The sequence below is a fragment of the Scyliorhinus torazame genome, chromosome 6 (genome assembly GCF_047496885.1).
Source record: "Scyliorhinus torazame isolate Kashiwa2021f chromosome 6, sScyTor2.1, whole genome shotgun sequence".
Taxonomy (NCBI): Eukaryota; Metazoa; Chordata; class Chondrichthyes; order Carcharhiniformes; family Scyliorhinidae; genus Scyliorhinus; species Scyliorhinus torazame.
Window position 1 is genome coordinate 181,954,465 of NC_092712.1, and position 18,189 is coordinate 181,972,653.

General features: G+C 44.5%; 1 protein-coding gene across 3 annotated transcripts in view; it reads right to left on the minus strand.

Annotated features, from left to right (window-relative positions):
* Positions 1-18,189, minus strand: part of dgkb (diacylglycerol kinase, beta) — a 1,346,936-nt gene that overhangs the window by 782,018 nt on the left and 546,729 nt on the right. The window lies entirely within an intron of this gene.

Below are 18,189 nucleotides of genomic sequence, written 5' to 3' on the forward strand. Positions count from 1 at the left end.
CAGCACCATCCACAACTGCAGACTGGCTTGCTGACGTCTCGGAATTTCTCCACCTAGAGAAGATTAAGTATGTCATCCAAGGGTCCGGGGAAGGTTCCTGGCTACTTGGGGGCAGCTTGTTGGCCTGTTCCAAAACCTGTTCAAGGCCAGCAACGAGGAGTAAGTTAAAAATAAAAAACCAAGATAGATGAGGAACCAAATGACTGCGCAACCCGGGGGGGGGGGGAGGGTGGGGGGAAACGGTTGGAATGTGGAGGGACCACAAAAAGAGGGGGGGGTTACCCTTGGAAATAAAAACAAAGCACAGCTGAAGTCAATGGGGGGAGGGGAGGAAGGGACAGGGGAGTGTGCAAGGGAGGGGGGTAGGAAGGAGGGATCATAGATCGACCCAGAGGCCGGCAAAATGTATATAGGACCAATTAAAAGAAAGACAAAATAAACCTCTTCTGTACAATAAAGTAAATTAACGTGGGTGAGAAAAATGTGGTGTATGTATACAATTGTGTATAAATATGAGAAATGCCAATAAAAAGTTCTTTAAAAAGAAGTTTCCCTCGACTGATTCCTGGGATGAAGGGCTACTCTCATGAGGAATGATTGAGCAAATAGGGCAGATACTCATTGGAAACCTGATTGAATCATATAAGATCTTGAAGGGACTTGACAGGATGGATGCTGAGAGGATGATTTCCCTTGTGAGGATCTCTCGAATCAGGGGACAGTACAAAAATTAATAATAATAATATTTATTATTGTCACAAGTAGGCTTACATTAGCACTGCAATGAGGTTACTGTGAAAATCCCCTAATCGCCACATTCCGGCGCTTGTTCGGGTACACTGAGGGAAAATTCAGAATGTCCAATTCACCTAACAGGCACGTCTTTCGAGACTTGCGAGTGGAAACTGGAGCACCCGAAGGAAACCTACGCAGACTCAGGGAGAACGTGCAGACTCTGCACAGACAATGACCCAAGCCGGGGACCGAACCCGAGACCCTGGCTCTGTGAAGCAACAGTTCTAATCACTGTGCTAATTAGGGGTCTCCCATTTAGGATTGCGGTAAGTAGAACGTTTTCCCTCAGAGGGTTGCTCGTCAAAGGAATTCTGTTCCCCTGAGAGCAGTGGAAGTTGCATCATTGAACATTTCCAAGACTAAATTAGACAGATTTGTAATTAGAAAGGGAGTCAAGGATTATGGGGGCAGACAGGAAAGTGAAGTATAGGCCACAATCTGATCAGCCATGATCTTATTAAACAGGGGAGCAGGCTCAATGGGCCAAATGGCCTACTTCTGCTCCTAATTCTTGTGTTCTTCTGTAATTACTTGACTTTATTCTGGTTTTGGCAGTGTTGATTGCAGGATACATGTTGGCAAGGACTCCAAAAGAACGGATAGCAGAGATTCTTTTTCACATCCACCTGACCAGACAGATGGAGCCTCAGTTTAATGTCTCATCTGAAAGACAGTATATCTGCCAATTCAGCTCTAAACTGAAGTGTCAGACTGCATTATGTAGTGACTCCACATAACAACTGTTAATGCTGCTATCACGTGGAGAATATTCTTGATCTGGGATTTCTAGGATATGAAGGAATGTTTTAAAGAGTGACTTGCAGCTTTTTCTTTTTTTTTTAAGATCATCAAAATTAAAGGATGCAATGCAGGGGGGAGGAAGATGGAAACACTTTTCACTTTAGCACTGTAATAGCTTTACTTTAGCACGGGATCTATAGAGTGGGAATTATTATCTTCCCCAAGGTCCTTGCAGAGAAGGAGCTCCCCCACTCGGCGCGGGGAATCTCTATTAACATAGAACATAGAACATAGAAAATACAGCACAGAACAGGCCCTTCGGCCCACGATGTTGTGCCGAACCTTTGTCCTAGATTAATCATAGATTATCATTGAATTTACAGTGCAGAAGGAGGCCATTCGGCCCTTTGAGTCTGCACCGGCTCTTGGAAAGAGCACCCTCCCCAAACTCAACACCTCCACCCAACACCAAGGGCAATTTTGGACATTAAGGGCAATTTATCATTGGCCAATTCACCTAACCTGCACATCTTTGGACTGTGGGAGGAAACCGGAGCACCCGGAGGAAACCCACGCAGACACGGGGAGGACGTGCAGACTCCGCACAGTGACCCAAGCCGGAATCGAACCTGGGACCCTGGAGCTGTGAAGCAATTGTGCTATCCACAATGCTACAGTGCTGCCCTTAAGAACAACTAAATCTACACTATATCATTTTACCGTAATCCATGTACCTATCCAATAGCTGCTTGAAGGTCCCTAATGTTTCCGACTCAACTACTTCCACAGGCAGTGCATTCCATGCCCCCACTACTCTCTGGGTAAAGAACCTACCTCTGATATCCCTCCTATATCTTCCACCTTTCACCTTAAATTTATGTCCCCTTGTAATGGTTTGTTCCACCCGGGGAAAAAGTCTCTGACTGTCTACTCTATCTATTCCCCTGATCATCTTATAAACCTCTATCAAGTCGCCCCTCATCCTTCTCCGTTCTAATGAGAAAAGGCCTAGCACCCTCAACCTTTCCTCGTAAGACCTACTCTCCATTCCAGGCAACATCCTGGTAAATCTTCTTTGCACCTTTTCCAGAGCTTCCACATCCTTCCTAAAATGAGGCGACCAGAACTGTACACACCTTTGTATAAAAGGTTGGCCAGTAAGGCACAGACTAGAACAGGAACTCAATAGCGATCTACTGGGCAGTGTATATACTGTGATACAAATAAAACTATGTTTCTTTATTTTTCTCAGAGTGCACTCCCCATGTCCTTATTAAAAGGATGAGGGGCGGGATTCTCCGACCCCACGCCGGGTCGGAGAATCGCCGGGGACTAGCGTGAATCCCGCCCCCACCATGTCCCGAAGTCTCCGCCACCAGAGATTCGGCGGGGGCGGTAATCGCGCTGCACCGGTCGGCGGGGGTGGGAATCGCACTGCGCCGGTCGGCGGGCCCACCCTCGCCGATTCTCCGGCCCGCGATGGGCCGAAGTTCCGCTGCTGGAATGCCTGTCTCGCCAGCGTGGATTAAACCACCTTTTGAACGGCGGGACAAGGCGGCGCGGGCAGGCTCCGGGGTCCTGGGGGGGGGGCGCGTGGCGATCTGGCCCGGGGGGTGCCCCCACGTTGGCCTGGCCCGCGATCAGGGCCCACCGGTGGCACTCTTTGTCTCACGCCTTCGCCATGGTCTTCACTATGGCAGAGGCGGAAGAGACCCCCTCCCCTGTGCATGCGCGGGGATGACGTCAGCAGCCGCTGACGCTCCCGCGCATGCACTGACCCGCGTTGCCCGGCTGGCGACCCGCGTAGACCTTTCGGCCCTGGCTGGCGTGGCGCCAAAGGCCTTTCCCGCCAGCAGGTGAAGTGCAAACCACTCCGGCGCGGGCCCCTCCCCTCAAGGTGGGGGCTTGGCCTCTAAAGGTGCGGAGACATCCGCACCTTTGGGGGCGGCCCGACGCCGGAGTGGCTCCCGCCATTCCATTACGCCGGAACCCCCCGCCCCGCCGGGTAGGTGAGAATCTCGCCCATAGTCTCTTCCTGAATTGTTTTCAAGTCAAGGTGTTGAGGTTGCAAGACGATCTTAGCCTGGCGTGTTGCTGCTCCTGGATTTCCAGAGCTGGTCGGTGTCCTTGCTTTTATTGTCAAGGGTCTGGAGTGTGTTACTGCTCCCGTCGATCAGAGGTTGATGTTCCCGGGGCTTTTCATCGTCTTCATCATCTGTGGTCTGGGGGGTTTGCTGTTCCCATTCCAACTCGGTGCTTGGCCTCGGCTGAAAACCAACCTGTCCTTCCTCATCTGAAAAGGTGCCAGTGCTGAAGGCGCTGGCTGAAAGTTGCCGCTTTTTACCTTTCACAAGCAATGATCTTTCAGTTTATTTCTCTGTTTCCACTTTTGTTTATTCTCGGTCACCGGTATCCATGGTCCTTCAATCACCACACCCAACACCTTGATGTGCAAACACTTCCATTGCACCTTTCTGTTCCGATGGAGGTAAGGCTGTCTTGTCCGGGGGTGCCGGTGCCTCCACCTTTTGTTGAGAGTCCTTGCATTTGTTTCCAGCTGTGGTGCTGTGCTGTGGTGTCTTTGTCATTGGAGAATACATGAGCCTCTTCTGTGGTGACCTTTTTCACTCCGCCACTGATGATTTGTGCATACATAGCACCCTGTTTTGGACAGGCCCTGTAAAGATGGCTAGCCTCCCACACATTGCAGCATTTGGCTTCTTTGCAATCGTTTGTCATGTGTCCCTCCTGCCTGCAGTTTTTGCAGAAAGTGACGCTGCAGTTGGCAGCAACATGTCCAGTTTTGCCGCAGGTGCGACACACTCATGTTACGGACAGGGTGGAGGCGTGAGCTTAAGTAGGGTGCTCTTTGCAAGGGCTGGTGCAGACTCAATGGGCCGAAGGGACTCCTTCTGTACTGCAACATTTTATGATTCTATGATTCTAAGTCTCCTCCCGATTTCCTCATCGTTACTCAGACAGCGTTCCGCACTCCTTGGTCTGGTGTTCGAGAAGCCGCTGCAGCCGTAGCTCAAATGCTGAGTCGTGCTGTACCGACGTTCGGTCTGTTAGCGGCTTACATCAGCATGAAGATCCACCGACAGCAGCAGAGCTCAAACATTTTCTTCTTGTGTCGATCGCGCTGTCTTCATGAATCCACGGTGCGCAATCCATCAAAGTCCAGAACTTTTCATGATCTTAGCCAAAATGCCGAGAGGTACTTCACATTAAATACATTTATAGTATAACTTTTGTAATGAAGGTAAATGCAGAAATCAATAGTGTGACCAGCTACTCATTCTTTTGTGAGGTTGAAAGCCTGAATAAAAGTCATAAATGACATTCCAAGTAACCATGACCTTGGTGCATTTCCTTTCCTTGTCCTCTTTGACCTGCCTGCATCATTTATACAATAATACACACACCTACTTACATTGGAGGCAGTTCAGGGAAAGCTCACTCAGTTGATTCCTGGGATGATGGGTTTGTCTTAAGAAGAAATAATGTGCAGGTTGGGCCTGTACTCACTGGGGTTTAGAACAAAAGGTGATCTTATTGAAACATACAGGATTCTGAGGGGGCTTGACAGGGTGGATGCTGAGAAGATGTTTCCCCTCATGGGAGAGTCTAGAGCAAGGGGGCATAGTTTCAAAATAAGGGGCCTTCCATTTAACATGGAAATGAGGAGGCATGACTCAGAGGGTCATTAGTCTTTGGAATTCTCTTCCAAAGAGAACAATGGGGGTTGGGTCACTGAATATATTCAAAGCAGAGTTTGGCAGATTTTTGATCTCCAAGAGAGTCAGATTTATAGGGGTGGGGGGCTGGTGTAAGGTGGGGGGAGGGGTGGGTGTGTGGGTGCAAGATCAAAGATTGAAGTGTGCTACTCCAGCTCTTATTTCTTATTCTATGGTCCTAACCACATTCCTCTAATGCCTCTCCGACATGGTCAAGTCTTATGGGACTGATCTGCTCTCATCTGGTTCCACTTTTAGCTATTAAACATGCAACAGTCCTTTCAGGATCAATTCTCGGCCACTGCTCTCTCTAGTTTATCTGCTGTTTCTTGGTGACATCATTCAAAAATGCAGAATCAGCTTCAATTTCTTCAGCCAAACCATTGCTGAAACTCTCATCCATTCATTGTCACTGTGTACCTCAATTATTCTAATATTCTATCTTTAGTCACATTTTTTATAATCCATAAACATGATATGTATAATACATATATATAGATTATACACACCTCTGTAGTGCCATATTTAACTTTACTAAGCTAAGAATAGAGGTAACCTGGGCTGGAAGCCATAAAAAATGTTCACTGAAGCAAATTATACTATCTAATCATATACCCATTAAAGTTATGAAAATCCTCATTTCTAGACAAGCACTTCAATTCTAATACCTCAGATCCTTAGGTATTCTATCAATTCTTTTGAGTAATGTAATTGTGCTAAGGCTGTCAAAGCAAATCTCCAGTGTCAAGTACTAGATGAATAAATCTTTCTTGTGACTACATAATCCATGAAATGAACCTCAGAAGAACAATTAAAGATCTGAAGACACGACACTGAGGAGTTGCTGTTCTACATTAGCATGCAATCTCAGATTAATTACATTTTGTACATGATGCATATGATATTCCATTGCCATATTTTACCATTAGATCGAAGACTTTTCTTTTATTGTTCAGAACCCTTTCCCTTTTATAGCACAGTCCTACGCAGGCTGCATTTAAAAAAATGTCAACAGCACATTTGCTTGAAGCTGCAGTATCTTACCCTGCAGTTAAATATTCCCTTTTAACTCTAATGATGGTAAATAAAAATTAAAGACTTCTTTAAGATTGCAATGTTAGTTTTGAAAATGCTGTGAAATGAAGATGAGTTATTAAGGTGACACATCATGTTGGGCACCTGAATCTAGATACATGTTCAATCATCCAGGATGCCTAGTCCTTGACCTGAACCATGCCACTGTGGACAGAAATTGGATGAGGCCTAGCTGTTTCTGTGGTAAGCAACAAAGAATATCATCACCCAAACACTTGTGTACGCGTTTTAGTGATTGATTCTGAGTAGCAATGGTGAAAGTTTAGAAGTGTCTCCCCTTTCACCTGGTTACCTACAGTTACTGTGTGTGTGCTACAGCAACCGAGGGTAACTATTAACAGTGAGCCTTCAAGTGGACAATACAATGCACATAACCATTTGCATGTTCACAAAGAATTAGAATTGGAACATTACAGCGCAGTACAGGCCCTTCAGCCCTCGATGTTGCGCCGACCTGTGAAACTAATCTAAAGCCCATCTACAGCATTCCATTATCATCCATTTGTTTATCCAATAACCATTTAAATGCCCTGAATGTTGGCGAGTCCACTACTGTTGCAGGCAGGGCATTCCACACCCCTACTACTCTCTGAGTAAAGAACCTACCTCTGACATCTGTCCTACATCTAACTTCCCTCAATTTAAAGCTATGTCCCCTCGTGCGAGCCATCACCATCCGAGGAAAAAGGCGCTCACTATCCACCCTATCTAATCCTCAGATCATCTTGTATGCCTCTATTAAGTCACCTCTTAACCTTCTTCTCTCTAAAGTAATATTATTCTCAGTGATTTTATCGACTTGTTCAAAGCACACGGTATAAACAAGATAAACAACACTTGTGGCTTACTAAACTTAAATTGCCACTATTGAGAGACCTGTAGGATTGTGAGCTAATAGTGCTCTGCCAATCTGCTGGTTGCTCCTCACTAAATTAAGTGTTGTCAGATTTACTTTGTTTCTCTCAAGTTCCTCTCACCCTGTGATTCAGCTGATTGAGACAATGGCCTGGATTTTCCATTCCAGGCCTAAGTCCTGTGGTGGCAGCAGGAACTGGGAGTGTTTCCCACCAGGGAGGTCAATGGGGATTTGCGCCAAATGGCATAATGCTAATTAACCTGTTGGAGGTTTCCTGACATATTGCATGGGGTTGGTGGGAGGGGAGGTGCAGGCCGGATGATGAGTGCCTAGCCATCATATCTGGGCACTTTATTTAAAAGGCCCCCGGATGTCAACTGCTTTGTCGCGAACCCATCATGGTAGTAGATGGATCTGTAATCCTGGGAGCTCTGGATCCCAGATTCAGCAACATTTCCCTTGATGTTAATGCAGTGGAAGCCAGGAGGGGTATTGTGTACCCCAAGGTGGATGGAGGCCAAGCCGTGTGATCAACCCTGCATATAGAGAAGTCATCAGGCTGGTCATTGTTCAGTGCATCCACCGGATGCCAGAAACAGATAAATTACCTCATCCGCTCTGCCGGGGTAAATGAACCCTCAAATGCTCACACTCACGTCACTGAGTTATACAGGAGACATAGGTTTCAGAGGCATAAGTGCAGCCCATGCATAAAAGAGCTACTCAACAGGATACGGTGATGACATTCTGCAGTCCATCTGGCCTGTGGGTGGAGAGGCCACTGTGCGTCCCTGACCTTTTTGTCGATGTATCAGCAAATGTATTCTTTGGCAATTACATGGTTAAGCCAGTGTGAGGGGAGGACTGGTTTAATAGCTACCTGGAGTATTTTGGTGAGGCAGATCGGTGGAAGGTCAAGGAATAAGAAAGCTCTATGTGGTTCAGATTTGGAGATGACAAAATGCCAACGTATTACAAAAGGATAGTCCTCCTCCCTTGCAGGATATTGGGGTCAGCCGTTTCATCAGTACAGATGTGGTTTACAGTGACAAACCTCTATTGTTAAGCAGACCTTCGATGAAAACCACATTGATGATACTTGACATGAAAATAAGAACATAAGAACATAAGAACTAGGAACAGGAGTAGGCCATCTGGCCCCTCGAGCCTGCTCCACCATTTAATGAGATCATGGCTGATCTTTGTGGACTCAGCTCCACTCTCCGGCCCGTACACCATATCCCCGAATCACTTTATTCTTTAGAAAGGCATCTATCTTTTTCTTAAAAACGTTTAAAGAAGGAGCCTCAACTGCTTCACTGGGCAAGGAATTCCAGAGATTCACAACCCTTTGGGTGAAGAAGTTCCTCCACACTCCGTCCTAAATCTACCTCCCCTTATTTTGAGGCTATGCCCCCTAGTTCTGCTTTCCCCGACCAGTGGGAACAACCTGCCCGCATCTATCCTATCTATTCCCTTCATAATTTTATATGTCTCAATAAGATCCCCCCCACATCCTTCTAAACTCCAATGAGTACAGTCCCAGTCTACTCAACCTCTCGTCATAATCTAATCCTCAACTCTGCGATCAACCTAGTGAATTTCCTCTGCACTCCCTCCAGTGCCAATATGTCCTTTCTCAGGTAAGGAGACCAAAACTGAACACAATACTCCAGATGCGGCCTCACCAACACCCTATACAATTGCAGCATAACCTCATTAGTCTTGAACTCCATCCCTCTAGCAATGAAAGACAAAACTCGATTAGCCTTCTTAATCACCTGTTGCACCTGCACACCAACTTTTTGCGACTCGTGCACCAGCACACCCAGGTCCCTCTGCACAGCAGCATGTTTTAACATCTTACCGTTTAAATAATAATCCATTCTGCTGTTACTCCTCCCAAAATGGATAGCCTCATACTTGGCAACATTGAATTCCATCTGCCAGACCCTAGCCCATTCACCTAACCTATCCAAATCCTTCTGCAGACTTCCGATATCCTCTGCCCTTTTTGCTTTACCACTCACCTTAGTGTCGTCTGCAAACTTTGACACATTGCACTGGAAATGACAGAGAGATTGCGTTTGGCAAGACTGTGGATCTACATTTGACTACGTCAGGCATTACTGCCTGCCATTAAGGAGGCCAGAAATTTCTCGTCAAATAAATTAAAAAGTCTTGTTAACTTCTGGGAATAAGAATTTGGTGGACCAAAAGATTATTTAAAAGCTGCACAGACAGCTTGCACCTCCGGTGCCAGAAAAACTGAAAGCTTTACTGCAGTATACTAGAGTGCTTGATAAAGAATGTGATGACCTTATTCAGCCAGTCACGGTTCGGTGTGAAATTTATATAAAATATCGAAAGACACCACCACATCCGGTTGTGAGCTTGGCACTAGCTAGCAGATTTAATGTTGTGGTGGCAATGGATTTAAAAGTATGGGACAAAGATAATTCTTTTTTATTACACTGTATACATATGGCAACCAGATTTTGCATATCCACTGGAATACATGGTAAGGACAAACGGACCATTATTGATAAGGTCATGGGCAGGTTTAGGAATACCAACAAAATTCCTGGCAGATAATGGTGGGGAATTTGTCAATGAGGAATTTCAAGACGTGTGAAAATTTGAACATCATTGTCACGCACACTGTGGCTGACAGTCCATTCAGTAATGATCTGTGCAAGAGAAAACAGCAGTGATAGATGACGTTTCATAAAATATTGGCTGATCAACTAGATTATAAATTGCAAATGGTACTGGAATGGGAAGTACATACAAAGAACTCTTGGCATAGGGAGTGCAGTCCGTACCAGTTAGTGTACAGCAGGAACCCGGAATTGCCTTCAGTCCTATCAAATTCTCCCCCTACTCCAGAAGGGACTAGCATTAGCTTTACTTCTGCTCATATGAATGATTTTCATTAAAGCAGAAAGAATTATGTTAAAGCTGAAGTTTTGGAGAAAATTTGGCATACCTTATAGCGTAAAGCTAACAAGAATACAGTTTAGACATGGAGACCTGGTATATTAGAAAAGAGAAAGGCAGAAAGAATGGAAAGTTCCTGGTGATTGGTACTGAAGAAAAGTAGTAATTGTACAGCACGAGAATCAAACTGTTCTTTTAGGTTATCTGGCACTGACTATACCTTTACAGACTTGGAAGAAGATATAGAGAGTGAAGAGGCACCATGAGCTTCACTTACGTACATATTGGGCAATTATGAGCAGCCAACTACGTCAAATAGAGAATTGACTGACGTTGAATGGGGTATGCTGAAGTGCAGGGTAAGGCTATTTATTCAAAAGGATAACTACCTGAAGTAGGAACAAGGGTAACATACATTCCTGAAGGAGCCAAGTGGAGGATGCCACCATCATAGGAAGAGCAGGGAAGGACACTGGGGAAGATAAACATTGGTTGAACATAGAATTTACATAGAATTTACAATGCAGAAGGAGGCCATTCGGCCCATTGAGTCTGCACCGGCTCTTGGAAAGAGCACTCTACCCAAGTCCACACCTCCACCCTATCCCCATAACCCAGTAACCCCACCCAGCACTAAGGGCAATTTTGGACACTAAGGACAATTTAGCATGGCCAATCCACCTAACCTGCACATCTTTGGACTGTGGGAGGAAACCGGAGCACCCGGAGGAAACCCACGCAGACACGGGGAGAATGTGCAAACTCCGCACAGACAGTGACCCAGCAGGGAAGCGAACCTGGGACCCTGGGGCTGTGAGTAATTGTGCTAACCACCTTGCTACCGTGCTTCATCAATGAACATACTGGATGAAGGTCAGGAGATAAGACCTGTGGATTGGAAAAATGATGGAAGGAAGGGGAAGGAAAAAAGCCCTCTGCAAGTTCTGAAAGAGAATTGGAAAGAGGTTGTCATCACAGGAAAAGAGCAAAAACTTGCAATCAGGACTATGATCGCATGCGGGAAAGATCATGTTGCAGTGGTTCAGTAGGAGAGATGGGGCGAATAGAGGTCAGACTTTGACAAGGAAAGGAACTATGGGATTAGCTAGTCACTAAAATCAGAAACCCTCATGATAGAGAGATTTTAATGGCTGCTCGATTTGGAAGATAAGCTGTCAAAGGAAGGAAAACATAAAGAGTTGAATAGTTAGAAAGAATTTGGAGTACATACTGAAATACCAGACAGGGGACAGCCAGCCTTGTCGCACTGGTGGGTATGCACAGAAGAGATGCTCCTGATGGTACACCAAGGTTAAAGCTAGACTGGTAGCTTGGGGTTTTGTGGAGGGACATGGGGTCAAGATGTTAGGGTGGATTCCCCAACTGCAGGAAAAGTAAGCTTGAAGATTGTTTAAGCCATTTAAGTAACGTACTCCTGGGAGTGCATATTGATAGATATTAGAACTGCATTTTTGCATGGTGAGAAATTTCAAAGGTAAGTATTTTTGAAACAAACTAAAGAAGCCTGAACTTTGAAGGAAAATTGTGGAAGTTAAACAAGTGTGTTTATGGATTGAATGCTGAGTCAGGAGTATAGCATTTTTCCATGTGGTTGGTACTGTTGAAAATGAGCTGCTTCCAGTTAAAAGCAGAATCTGTGATCTTCTATTTGTATAACAAGGATAGGCTGGCAGGAATCTTTAATATGCATGCGCATGGATTTCTGTGGGGATGTTCGGTCAAAATTGAGGAATGGATACAATAAAATCAAGAAGGAATTCAAGGTTGGAAGCCAGGCTGCTTTAATTACATAGGTTTAAACATTAAACAAAACAAGTCAGGAGTGACATCTCTGCAAGCTGCCACAGGTTTTCTTCCAGGTAACTTCTGACATGTCCACGTCACGTCCGGACCGGCATGATATCCCACTGAGGCACGGATAATTGGGCAGGAAGGGACGATTCTGCTCCAGCATTCATCTGCACCCCATTAACGGGATGCAAAATAGCTTCACATCAGCCTCTGACGGGAATGGGAGTGGAGCTGACAAGGGGGAGTCAGTGGATATGGCATATTTGGACTTTCAGAAGGTTTTTGACAGAAATCCCGCAAAAGAGATTGGTGTGCACAATTAAAGTGCATGGGAGTAGGGATGGTGTATTGAGATGGATAGAAAACTGGTTGGCAGACAGGAAACAAAGAGTAGGAATTAACGGGTCTTTTTCAAATTGGCAGGCAGCGATTTGTGTGGTACCACAGGGATTGGTGCCAGGACCCAGCTATTCACAATATATATTAATGATTTAGATGAGGGAACAAAATGTCACATCTCCAAATTTGCAGATGACACCAAGTTGTGGGAGTGCGAGCTGTGAGGAAGATGCACAGGTCCTTCAGTGTGATTTGGACAAGCTGAGTAAGTGAGCAAATGAATGGCAGGTGCAGTATAATTTGGAGAAATGCGAGGTTATCCACTTTGGCAGCGAAAATAACAAAGCTCACTATTATTTGAATGGTCATAAATTAGGAGAGGGGAATGTGCAATAAGACCTGGGTGTCCTCTTACACCAGTCAATGAAGGTAAGCTTGCAGGTACAGCAGGCGATAAAGAAGGCAAATGATATGTTGGCCTTCATAGTGAGAGGATTCGAGTACAGGAGCAGGGATGTCTTGCTGCAATTATACAGGGCTTTGGTGAGGCCACACCTGGAATATTGTGTGCAGTTTTGGACTCCTTATATGAGGAAGGATGTACTTGCTTTAGAGAAAATGCATCAAAGGTTTACCAGACTGATTCCTAGGATGGCAGGACTGACGTATGAGGAGAGATTGAATCGGTTAGGATTGTATTAATTGGAGGTCGGAAGAATGGGGAGGATCTCATAGAAATCTATAAAATTCTAACAGAACTAGACAGGATAGACAGGGTAGATGCAGGAAGGATGTTCCTGATAGTGGATGTGTCCAGAAACAGGGGTCACAGTCTAAGGATACGTGATAGGCTATTTAGGACAGAGATGAGGAGACATTTCTTCACCCTCAGAGTGGTGAGCCTGTGGAATTCATTACCACAGGACGTAGTCGAGGCCACAACATTGCATGTTTTCAAGAAGCAGTTAGATATAGCACTGTAGCCACCTGGGTTGGCCACTTCCCGACTTTAAAATGGAGATCCGCTAAGAATGCAGGGAAATTCAGTCAAACCAGGAAAAACAGCAGGTGCAAAGTTTCCTCTGAATCGGAACTTGCAGGAACCCAGACGGCACTGAAACTAACAACCATCTACATACTGATGAGCGATCCCCGGGAACAATTGAAAACAGTTAAGGTAAACAAGGCCAAGCCAGACTCCTCAGCGCCAGCAGGAGCCAAGACAAAGGAAGGCCAATGGACACTTAGGGACCGCCCAGCGATCAGGGAACAGCTCCAGTATTGGAGAAATCGATCCAAGTGATCAGAACTTAGTCCAATCACTTGGAACCAGATACGGGGTCCGCCCTGAATGGCGCGAAGCCCCTGGGGACTATAAAATAGAGTCCCCAAGTTCAATTCGCCCTTCTTGGCAGGGTCTCTCAGCAACTCGATACAACCCTTGACAGTGACCTGCCTAGTAGCTGCATCAACCAAGTAAGTCTCCAGTCAATGCACGCTATGAGATGGGCACTCCTAGCTACCAGTCTATACCAGCTTTGAAGCCTGCAGACTCAGAATCGAACAAAAGGCCATTTGTTCCCCGGACCTGGTGGGCCAGTTCCAAAGCTAAGAATAGGCCTTTTAGTGTTAGAGATAGTCTAGTAAGTAGAGTTTTATACGTGAGTAGTGATTGACTGTGTATAATAAATGTGTTTTGATTTGAAACGTACTGAGTTTGTATTGAGGTGTATTGAGTTATTGATCAGCACTTGAACTTGAACCTCGTGGTGGTATCATAAAGATCCCTGGCGACTCTAGAGCAAAGGTTATAGAAACAGAGCAAATTAAGTAAAGACACAACGAGCAACATTTAAGAGCCAACCAAAAGTTAGCAACAGCACTTAGGGTGAAGAGGATCAAAGGATATGAAGGAGAAAAAGGGGATTAGGCTATTGCGTTGGATGGTTAGCCATGATCATAAATGAATGGCGAAGCACGCTCAAAGGGCCAAATGGCCACCTCCTGCTCCTATTTTCTATGTTTCTATCTTTGTTTGGCGTCCTGTCATGAAAGGCGAAAGAACATGATCCCGCCATCATTTAATTTCACAGTGACGGGAAACAGATTTTTCAGCTCCCGGCCCATTGTTGCCTCCCCCTGCTGCCTGACCACCATTAAACATGCTACTGTTGGGACTGGAAAATGTCAACCAATGAGTTTATCAGTAATATAGACTGAAATTATTTCACATTCAATCCAATGTCTGCTGAATTATCGGATTTCACCTTGGGAGATCAAAACACTGTTACAATTGGGTGGAATTTACTGGCTGTTCACACTGGCGGGATATTTCAGTCCCACCGACGGTGCATGGGTTTCCCGGTGAAGAGGGGTGCAGTCAACGGAAAATCCCGTTGACAACGGCAGGACCAGAAAATCCCGCTGGCGGGCCGTCTCTGTCACTGAAAAATATGCGACGAGTTGGTCAGTAAATCCTTGTGTTATCATTCCCCGGGGGCCAGGGCAGAATATCAGAATGGGGTCCTCAGTTTGCTATTCAGTGACCCCTGTTGGAAATGAGCACGTGTGGATGTGTTGAGAGGCCAAGATCAGGCTCGGCTGTGAATCCCCACGCAGTTAAATAGCCTGTTCACTTTCAATGGCCAAGCTTTCACAGAAATGTAGACTGGTAGGAAATCACCTGTGAAACTGTACATTGCAAAGAATTAATATCCTCTGCGGAGGCAGATAGAGGCGAGAAAACAAACAGTAAAAGAATAGAACACTGCTTGATATTACTGAAAGTGAGAAATTTCGAGAAAATCATGAGTATATTTATAAAGATGGGGTTTTTAGGGTTTTTCCCTGGGAGGGATCAAAAGACTCAACGTTCAGAAAATCGCAACTTTCAGCAATAAAGCTGCATGTTCTCTTTCTTCTTCCCACCCCAAAAAATCCCATCTAGCTATCTAAATATTTGAAAGTTGCCTCCTGCAAGCTCATACAATGTGGCAGAAAGTACAAAACAAAGCAACCACCTTAGGCTTCAAAGTCTGCAGGTTACTAGGCAACAGTGCACACAGCAAACAAGATTGAATCTGTGCATTTCCTTTGTCAAAATAGAAGGTTTGGAAACAAGTCTGATTCTCACAGCAACAATCATCAGACCCAAGCGGTCAGGAGAAATGCTCCAAATTCTAATAATTAACACTTGCCTTTAGAGTATTAAAATAATAATTACAGCTAACATTACCTCACATGAAAATTAAAATACGTAAGAGGTCTGCAGTCAGAAAAACATAGATATTATAATTGATTCGTAAACACAGCCTGTTTGCCTCAGCTGGGGGAAGTATAACTGTATTAAGTTAAAATTAATAGCAGAGTCTGAAATCAAGTACCTGACCTCTGACTAGTACACTCTATGCAAAGAAGTTCACTTACCACAGGTAACTTAGCAACAGGAAATTAAGACCCAAGTAGGGTTAATTTACTAAGGACGCCAAGGCCACATTGTGGTGTAATTCAGTGGCACTGTAATCTCATACATTTGTCATGCAAATTCCCAACCCCAGTGGTGTGGCTACTTGTACACTAATTAATGCTCACCAGGCGATAGGTACAACATTAAATGAGTGCACCTCAATCAGCCATTGAAATTCAATGATAAATAACAGCTCTGTAACTTGCCAGTGTGCAGATTTAACAAGAGAATTATCAAATCGCTACATGAAAAAAAAACGACGGCTTTTGTGGGAAATGGGTTCTTGTTCTTTCGGTTATGCAAGAAATCAAATGCTAATTGAAGATTTAATAAACGGCCAGTTCTCAGTTTCTCCTCTCAATCTTGCAGTACGCTAAACTAACTTTGATTTTTAGGAGTGATGAGCAAGTGAGCCCATTTATTTCTCTTGGACCCAGTTCTGTTTTCATTTGGTAACTAGAACAACAAATGATGTGCGTTAAATAAAAGAACTCAAACTAGCTGGCTGCCCTTTGCTGCACCAGATGTTGTTTGGGAAAAATGATGGACACACACCATAAAACAATGACGTGAGTTTTGCGTCACTGGAAGACAGAAATAAAGGTTGCACAGTAAATATCACCAGCCTGACTCGCTGTGCAGTTGATTAGTTCCACGACGGTTCCTCCCCAAAGCGGGAAGTAATCATGTTATTCTAATATAGGGCTTAAATGTGACAATTAGCACTCAATATAGCCATTGGTCAGCAACTTAAATTGTGGAGTTTTTAAACCTGATTTGACAGGGAGTACAATTTTTTTCAAAGCTTGTAAGCATTTCTTTCAAGACAATGCTCATTTCCAAATGATGAATTTAAAAGAAATCTCGGCAGCACTTTCTATATTGCAAATGCTTTTTTTAATGTTTACCTGAGCTGTGATAGTATGGCGTTCTCAGATGCTAATCTTTGTCATGATATTTTATGTGGAGCTACTTAGTAGAGACTGTCTGCCTTCTCTATCGGGAAAGTCGGAGGAGCACTTCCCAAGCTACTATTCCCAGCTGCTGATTTCGGATCAACACCAACAGAGTGGCGAGAGGGCAGCAGGTCCCCTTACTTTCTCCTGCCAAGTTTGGTGCATCACCCTACAAAAAGTTAGGCTGCCCTTTCATTCAAAGCTACTCCATGGTTGGCTTAGTGCTTAGCCCTTGCCCGGTCCCACAACTCCCCCTGCCTACATCGTGAAAAACATACCCACAAATATAATTAGACTGAAAAAAAAGACAATGTGGATTTTGGGGGACTCCCCAAAATTGCCACATGCTCCCCTTTTCGTGCTGGGGCTGCAGCTATGATCAGTTCTCCAGATGAGGATCCCAGATGTTCATTCTTCATATCTGACAGTTCATTAATAGAGCAAGGATGGTATGAGAACCAAGCTCAATACTATCTATGTCGGATGTCCACAGCTGCTCTGTTTAGCATAGGTGACTAGATACTGACAAGGCAGTGGCCCTGACTGATATCCCCCTTTTGGTCAAGAAGGTTGATGCTAATTGGGGCACTCCTCACTCTTCTATTCTAGCTTGAGATGAGCAAACCTGGAGCAGGGAGTACTCAGGATATTGCTGGTGTGTAAAACTCAGTATTTTACAGGTGAGTACAAAGGCACCAGGGAAACTGGAATTTGGTTTTACTAAAGAGGCCATAATCTAATCTAAACACGTGGGAGTAAAATATTCTCCCTGTTAGTTTTTCGGATTTGGGTGGAATTTTAAAAAATGACTTCAACCTTCCGATGGGCTCAATATTACAGTACAAATCGATCCAAAGTATTGCAGACTGCTTGTATCAGCATCAAGCACTCCCAGGTATACTATGCTGATCAGTCACCCACAAGTTAACATTGGCCCTGCATGGATGTATACCTCTGCTGACATTAGGGATTACATTATACACTTACTGTAAATCTGCAATAAAGGTAAAATACTGGAATTACACAGAGTCTATCAGCATCTAAAAATAGAAAAAAAATGTCACCAAGTTTCCTTTTTCAATTCTGATGAAGGTAAACTACCCAAAACATTAACTTATATTTTCTCCTTTCAGATGCTGATGTGGCTACGTGTGTTTCCATCTTTTTCTATTTTACTGTGTGTCACACTATCTCAAACGTATCTGCAAATCTTCCTTAATTTTGGTATTATAAAGAAAATCATACAAAAGGAGGAATTGCGATATGTGCCTCTCTGGCAGTGTTTGACAGGTGGTAGGACACTTTTACCCTTTGCTGATATTGGTGCCAAATGTGAAAGAAGTTCAAAACATGGAACATCTCTGAATACAGAAGATTCCCACAAGACAACTTACTAGAAAAGCTGGAATAAAAAGTTACATTAAAATGATTCCAAGAGAAACATTATGGTAT